We start from the raw sequence: 8964 nt of genomic DNA, 5'->3' as shown, positions 1-8964 counted from the left end.
AACTAAATTTTATTATGATCGCATCGTGTTCAGCTATAAATTCTGATCAAGAATATACCCTAGATTGCTTGTTTCTGAGCATTATTAGTAAGTATGGAAATCAGCACCACCAAGTGGCAAGTTTTAGAACTAAATTATATTATGATAGCATCGTGTTCAGCGTTAAATTCTGATCAAGAATATGTTTGTTTCAAATGGTTCTGAGCAGTAGAAGTGCCTTTTTCTAAGTATTGAAATCAGCGCCATCTAGTGACAAGTTTTGGAACTAAATTTTATTATGATCGCATCGTGTTCAGCGTTAAATTCTGATCAAGAATATGTTTGTTTCAAATGGTTCTGAGCAAGAGAAATGCCTTTTTCTAAGTATTGAAATCAGCGCCATCTAGTGACAAGTTTTGGAACTAAATTTTATTATGATCGCATCGTGTTCAGCTATAAATTCTGATCAAGAATATACCCTAGATTGCTTGTTTCTGAGCATTATTAGTAAGTATGGAAATCAGCACCACCAAGAGGCAAGTTTTAGAACTAAATTATATTATGATAGCATCGTGTTCAGCGTTAAATTCTGATCAAGAATATGTTTGTTTCAAATGGTTCTGAGCAGTAGAAGTGCCTTTTTCTAAGTATTGAAATCAGCGCCATCTAGTGACAAGTTTTGGAACTAAATTTTATTATGATCGCATCGTGTTCAGCTATAAATTCTGATCAAGAATATACCCTAGATTGCTTGTTTCTGAGCATTATTAGTAAGTATGGAAATCAGCACCACCAAGTGGCAAGTTTTAGAACTAAATTATATTATGATAGCATCGTGTTCAGCGTTAAATTCTGATCAAGAATATGTTTGTTTCAAATGGTTCTGAGCAGTAGAAGTGCCTTTTTCTAAGTATTGAAATCAGCGCCATCTAGTGACAAGTTTTGGAACTAAATTTTATTATGATCGCATCGTGTTCAGCGTAAAATGCTGATCAAGAATATACCCAAGATTGCTTGTTTATGAGCATTATTAGTAAGTATGGAAATCAGCACCACCAAGTGGCAAGTTTTAGAACTAAATTATATTATGATAGCATCGTGTTCAGCGTTAAATTCTGATCAAGAATATGTTTGTTTCAAATGGTTCTGAGCAGTAGAAGTGCCTTTTTCTAAGTATTGAAATCAGCGCCATCTAGTGACAAGTTTTGGAACTAAATTTTATTATGATCGCATCGTGTTCAGCGTTAAATTCTGATCAAGAATATGTTTGTTTCAAATGGTTCTGAGCAAGAGAAGTGCCTTTTTCTAAGTATTGAAATCAGCGCCATCTAGTGACAAGTTTTGGAACTAAATTTTATTATGATCGCATCGTGTTCAGCTATAAATTCTGATCAAGAATATACCCTAGATTGCTTGTTTCTGAGCATTATTAGTAAGTATGGAAATCAGCACCACCAAGTGGCAAGTTTTAGAACTAAATTATATTATGATAGCATCGTGTTCAGCGTTAAATTCTGATCAAGAATATGTTTGTTTCAAATGGTTCTGAGCAGTAGAAGTGCCTTTTTCTAAGTATTGAAATCAGCGCCATCTAGTGACAAGTTTTGGAACTAAATTTTATTATGATCGCATCGTGTTCAGCGTTAAATTCTGATCAAGAATATGTTTGTTTCAAATGGTTCTGAGCAAGAGAAATGCCTTTTTCTAAGTATTGAAATCAGCGCCATCTAGTGACAAGTTTTGGAACTAAATTTTATTATGATCGCATCGTGTTCAGCTATAAATTCTGATCAAGAATATACCCTAGATTGCTTGTTTCTGAGCATTATTAGTAAGTATGGAAATCAGCACCACCAAGAGGCAAGTTTTAGAACTAAATTATATTATGATAGCATCGTGTTCAGCGTTAAATTCTGATCAAGAATATGTTTGTTTCAAATGGTTCTGAGCAGTAGAAGTGCCTTTTTCTAAGTATTGAAATCAGCGCCATCTAGTGACAAGTTTTGGAACTAAATTTTATTATGATCGCATCGTGTTCAGCTATAAATTCTGATCAAGAATATACCCTAGATTGCTTGTTTCTGAGCATTATTAGTAAGTATGGAAATCAGCACCACCAAGTGGCAAGTTTTAGAACTAAATTATATTATGATAGCATCGTGTTCAGCGTTAAATTCTGATCAAGAATATGTTTGTTTCAAATGGTTCTGAGCAGTAGAAGTGCCTTTTTCTAAGTATTGAAATCAGCGCCATCTAGTGACAAGTTTTGGAACTAAATTTTATTATGATCGCATCGTGTTCAGCGTAAAATGCTGATCAAGAATATACCCAAGATTGCTTGTTTATGAGCATTATTAGTAAGTATGGAAATCAGCACCACCAAGTGGCAAGTTTTAGAACTAAATTATATTATGATAGCATCGTGTTCAGCGTTAAATTCTGATCAAGAATATGTTTGTTTCAAATGGTTCTGAGCAGTAGAAGTGCCTTTTTCTAAGTATTGAAATCAGCGCCATCTAGTGACAAGTTTTGGAACTAAATTTTATTATGATCGCATCGTGTTCAGCGTTAAATTCTGATCAAGAATATGTTTGTTTCAAATGGTTCTGAGCAAGAGAAGTGCCTTTTTCTAAGTATTGAAATCAGCGCCATCTAGTGACAAGTTTTGGAACTAAATTTTATTATGATCGCATCGTGTTCAGCTATAAATTCTGATCAAGAATATACCCTAGATTGCTTGTTTCTCAGCATTATTAGTAAGTATGGAAATCAGCACCACCAAGTGGCAAGTTTTAGAACTAAATTATATTATGATAGCATCGTGTTCAGCGTTAAATTCTGATCAAGAATATGTTTGTTTCAAATGGTTCTGAGCAGTAGAAGTGCCTTTTTCTAAGTATTGAAATCAGCGCCATCTAGTGACAAGTTTTGGAACTAAATTTTATTATGATCGCATCGTGTTCAGCGTGAAATGCTGATCAAGAATATACCCAAGATTGCTTGTTTATGAGCATTATTAGTAAGTATGGAAATCAGCACCACCAAGTGGCAAGTTTTAGAACTAAATTATATTATGATAGCATCGTGTTCAGCGTTAAATTCTGATCAAGAATATGTTTGTTTCAAATGGTTCTGAGCAGTAGAAGTGCCTTTTTCTAAGTATTGAAATCAGCGCCATCTAGTGACAAGTTTTGGAACTAAATTTTATTATGATCGCATCGTGTTCAGCGTTAAATTCTGATCAAGAATATGTTTGTTTCAAATGGTTCTGAGCAAGAGAAGTGCCTTTTTCTAAGTATTGAAATCAGCGCCATCTAGTGACAAGTTTTGGAACTAAATTTTATTATGATCGCATCGTGTTCAGCTATAAATTCTGATCAAGAATATACCCTAGATTGCTTGTTTCTGAGCATTATTAGTAAGTATGGAAATCAGCACCACCAAGTGGCAAGTTTTAGAACTAAATTATATTATGATAGCATCGTGTTCAGCGTTAAATTCTGATCAAGAATATGTTTGTTTCAAATGGTTCTGAGCAGTAGAAGTGCCTTTTTCTAAGTATTGAAATCAGCGCCATCTAGTGACAAGTTTTGGAACTAAATTTTATTATGATCGCATCGTGTTCAGCGTGAAATGCTGATCAAGAATATACCCTAGATTGCTTGTTTCTGAGCATAATTAGTAAGTATGGAAATCAGCGCCACCAAGTGGCAAGTTTTACAACTAACTCCGATTTTGATCGCATCGTGTTCAGCTATAAATTCTGATCAAGAATATACCCTAGATTGCTTGTTTCTGAGCATTATTGGTTAGGTTAGGTTAGGTTAGGTTAGGTTAGGTTAGGTTAGGTTAGGTTAGGTTAGGTTAGGTTAGGTTAGGTTAGGTTAGGTTAGGTTAGGTTAGGTTAGGTTAGGTTAGGTTAGGTTAGGTTAGGTTAGGTTAGCTAGGTCCTAATCACGATGGGTTAGGTTAGGTTAGGTTAGGTTAGGTAGAGCCACGCGCCGTGTATATCACGGTGGGCTTGGTGGCTGGTGCATACGAGCAGCTGTAGGCAATGGCTATACAGCATTGGACACTCTAGCGGGAGCCAGCTAGCCAGACCGTGACCCGGGATTGAACCGGTCATCTGTAAGGGACTTGTGAGCGAAGGAGCCGCACGGTGATAAGCCGCAGCGTGCGGGAGTCATTTCAGATATAGTATACTGTTCGCAGATATTCACGAGTGATTGAAACTCGGAATCAGTTTTCGCAGCATGCGAAGGTGCTACCTGCACCAGAGTGTCACTTAATGGACATCACTGACCTGGGAGTTGAACCACAGACCTTTGGCATTCCGGGCCGATGCTCTACCAACTGAGCTACTGAGTGATACTATATCTTACTTGACTCATGTATTGTGTGTTGTGTGTAGTGGGGGGCAGCCTCTATAGGATGGGTTAGCTAGGTCCTAATCACGATCACGGCGAAGCCGTGATTGCTTTCGGGAGGGAGCCACGCGCCGTGTATATCACGGTGGGCTTGGTGGCTGGTGCATACGAGCAGCTGTAGGCAATGGCTATACAGCATTGGACACTCTAGCGGGAGCCAGCTAGCCAGACCGTGACCCGGGATTGAACCGGTCATCTGTAAGGGACATGTGAGCGAAGGAGCCGCACGGTGATAAGCCGCAGCGTGCGGGAGTCATTTCAGATATAGTATACTGTTCGCAGATATTCACGAGTGATTGAAACTCGGAATCAGTTTTCGCAGCATGCGAAGGTGCTACCTGCACCAGAGTGTCACTTAATGGACATCACTGACCTGGGAGTTGAACCACAGACCTTTGGCATTCCGGGCCGATGCTCTACCAACTGAGCTACTGAGTGATACTATATCTTACTTGACTCATGTATTGTGTGTTGTGTGTAGTGGGGGGCAGCCTCTATAGGATGGGTTAGCTAGGTCCTAATCACGATCACGGCGAAGCCGTGATTGCTTTCGGGAGGGAGCCACGCGCCGTGTATATCACGGTGGGCTTGGTGGCTGGTGCATACGAGCAGCTGTAGGCAATGGCTATACAGCATTGGACACTCTAGCGGGAGCCAGCTAGCCAGACCGTGACCCGGGATTGAACCGGTCATCTGTAAGGGACATGTGAGCGAAGGAGCCGCACGGTGATAAGCCGCAGCGTGCGGGAGTCATTTCAGATATAGTATACTGTTCGCAGATATTCACGAGTGATTGAAACTCGGAATCAGTTTTCGCAGCATGCGAAGGTGCTACCTGCACCAGAGTGTCACTTAATGGACATCACTGACCTGGGAGTTGAACCACAGACCTTTGGCATTCCGGGCCGATGCTCTACCAACTGAGCTACTGAGTGATACTATATCTTACTTGACTCATGTATTGTGTGTTGTGTGTAGTGGGGGGCAGCCTCTATAGGATGGGTTAGCTAGGTCCTAATCACGATCACGGCGAAGCCGTGATTGCTTTCGGGAGGGAGCCACGCGCCGTGTATATCACGGTGGGCTTGGTGGCTGGTGCATACGAGCAGCTGTAGGCAATGGCTATACAGCATTGGACACTCTAGCGGGAGCCAGCTAGCCAGACCGTGACCCGGGATTGAACCGGTCATCTGTAAGGGACATGTGAGCGAAGGAGCCGCACGGTGATAAGCCGCAGCGTGCGGGAGTCATTTCAGATATAGTATACTGTTCGCAGATATTCACGAGTGATTGAAACTCGGAATCAGTTTTCGCAGCATGCGAAGGTGCTACCTGCACCAGAGTGTCACTTAATGGACATCACTGACCTGGGAGTTGAACCACAGACCTTTGGCATTCCGGGCCGATGCTCTACCAACTGAGCTACTGAGTGATACTATATCTTACTTGACTCATGTATTGTGTGTTGTGTGTAGTGGGGGGCAGCCTCTATAGGATGGGTTAGCTAGGTCCTAATCACGATCACGGCGAAGCCGTGATTGCTTTCGGGAGGGAGCCACGCGCCGTGTATATCACGGTGGGCTTGGTGGCTGGTGCATACGAGCAGCTGTAGGCAATGGCTATACAGCATTGGACACTCTAGCGGGAGCCAGCTAGCCAGACCGTGACCCGGGATTGAACCGGTCATCTGTAAGGGACATGTGAGCGAAGGAGCCGCACGGTGATAAGCCGCAGCGTGCGGGAGTCATTTCAGATATAGTATACTGTTCGCAGATATTCACGAGTGATTGAAACTCGGAATCAGTTTTTCGCAGCATGCGAAGGTGCTACCTGCACCAGAGTGTCACTTAATGGACATCACTGACCTGGGAGTTGAACCACAGACCTTTGGCATTCCGGGCCGATGCTCTACCAACTGAGCTACTGAGTGATACTATATCTTACTTGACTCATGTATTGTGTGTTGTGTGTAGTGGGGGGCAGCCTCTATAGGATGGGTTAGCTAGGTCCTAATCACGATCACGGCGAAGCCGTGATTGCTTTCGGGAGGGAGCCACGCGCCGTGTATATCACGGTGGGCTTGGTGGCTGGTGCATACGAGCAGCTGTAGGCAATGGCTATACAGCATTGGACACTCTAGCGGGAGCCAGCTAGCCAGACCGTGACCCGGGATTGAACCGGTCATCTGTAAGGGACATGTGAGCGAAGGAGCCGCACGGTGATAAGCCGCAGCGTGCGGGAGTCATTTCAGATATAGTATACTGTTCGCAGATATTCACGAGTGATTGAAACTCGGAATCAGTTTTTCGCAGCATGCGAAGGTGCTACCTGCACCAGAGTGTCACTTAATGGACATCACTGACCTGGGAGTTGAACCACAGACCTTTGGCATTCCGGGCCGATGCTCTACCAACTGAGCTACTGAGTGATACTATATCTTACTTGACTCATGTATTGTGTGTTGTGTGTAGTGGGGGGCAGCCTCTATAGGATGGGTTAGCTAGGTCCTAATCACGATCACGGCGAAGCCGTGATTGCTTTCGGGAGGGAGCCACGCGCCGTGTATATCACGGTGGGCTTGGTGGCTGGTGCATACGAGCAGCTGTAGGCAATGGCTATACAGCATTGGACACTCTAGCGGGAGCCAGCTAGCCAGACCGTGACCCGGGATTGAACCGGTCATCTGTAAGGGACATGTGAGCGAAGGAGCCGCACGGTGATAAGCCGCAGCGTGCGGGAGTCATTTCAGATATAGTATACTGTTCGCAGATATTCACGAGTGATTGAAACTCGGAATCAGTTTTTCGCAGCATGCGAAGGTGCTACCTGCACCAGAGTGTCACTTAATGGACATCACTGACCTGGGAGTTGAACCACAGACCTTTGGCATTCCGGGCCGATGCTCTACCAACTGAGCTACTGAGTGATACTATATCTTACTTGACTCATGTATTGTGTGTTGTGTGTAGTGGGGGGCAGCCTCTATAGGATGGGTTAGCTAGGTCCTAATCACGATCACGGCGAAGCCGTGATTGCTTTCGGGAGGGAGCCACGCGCCGTGTATATCACGGTGGGCTTGGTGGCTGGTGCATACGAGCAGCTGTAGGCAATGGCTATACAGCATTGGACACTCTAGCGGGAGCCAGCTAGCCAGACCGTGACCCGGGATTGAACCGGTCATCTGTAAGGGACATATGAGCGAAGGAGCCGCACGGTGATAAGCCGCAGCGTGCGGGAGTCATTTCAGATATAGTATACTGTTCGCAGATATTCACGAGTGATTGAAACTCGGAATCAGTTTTTCGCAGCATGCGAAGGTGCTACCTGCACCAGAGTGTCACTTAATGGACATCACTGACCTGGGAGTTGAACCACAGACCTTTGGCATTCCGGGCCGATGCTCTACCAACTGAGCTACTGAGTGATACTATATCTTACTTGACTCATGTATTGTGTGTTGTGTGTAGTGGGGGGCAGCCTCTATAGGATGGGTTAGCTAGGTCCTAATCACGATCACGGCGAAGCCGTGATTGCTTTCGGGAGGGAGCCACGCGCCGTGTATATCACGGTGGGCTTGGTGGCTGGTGCATACGAGCAGCTGTAGGCAATGGCTATACAGCATTGGACACTCTAGCGGGAGCCAGCTAGCCAGACCGTGACCCGGGATTGAACCGGTCATCTGTAAGGGACATGTGAGCGAAGGAGCCGCACGGTGATAAGCCGCAGCGTGCGGGAGTCATTTCAGATATAGTATACTGTTCGCAGATATTCACGAGTGATTGAAACTCGGAATCAGTTTTTCGCAGCATGCGAAGGTGCTACCTGCACCAGAGTGTCACTTAATGGACATCACTGACCTGGGAGTTGAACCACAGACCTTTGGCATTCCGGGCCGATGCTCTACCAACTGAGCTACTGAGTGATACTATATCTTACTTGACTCATGTATTGTGTGTTGTGTGTAGTGGGGGGCAGCCTCTATAGGATGGGTTAGCTAGGTCCTAATCACGATCTTTCTTCGATTCGATTCTTCGATTGCTTTCGGGAGGGAGCCACGCGCCGTGTATATCACGGTGGGCTTGGTGGCTGGTGCATACGAGCAGCTGTAGGCAATGGCTATACAGCATTGGACACTCTAGCGGGAGCCAGCTAGCCAGACCGTGACCCGGGATTGAACCGGTCATCTGTAAGGGACATGTGAGCGAAGGAGCCGCACGGTGATAAGCCGCAGCGTGCGGGAGTCATTTCAGATATAGTATACTGTTCGCAGATATTCACGAGTGATTGAAACTCGGAATCAGTTTTTCGCAGCATGCGAAGGTGCTACCTGCACCAGAGTGTCACTTAATGGACATCACTGACCTGGGAGTTGAACCACAGACCTTTGGCATTCCGGGCCGATGCTCTACCAACTGAGCTACTGAGTGATACTATATCTTACTTGACTCATGTATTGTGTGTTGTGTGTAGTGGGGGGCAGCCTCTATAGGATGGGTTAGCTAGGTCCTAATCACGATCACGGCGAAGCCGTGATTGCTTTCGGGAGGGAGCCACGCGC

This window comes from Daphnia pulicaria, chromosome 9 (genome assembly GCF_021234035.1).
Source record: "Daphnia pulicaria isolate SC F1-1A chromosome 9, SC_F0-13Bv2, whole genome shotgun sequence".
Classification (NCBI taxonomy): Eukaryota; Metazoa; Arthropoda; class Branchiopoda; order Diplostraca; family Daphniidae; genus Daphnia; species Daphnia pulicaria.
This window is presented reverse-complemented; position numbering follows the sequence as displayed.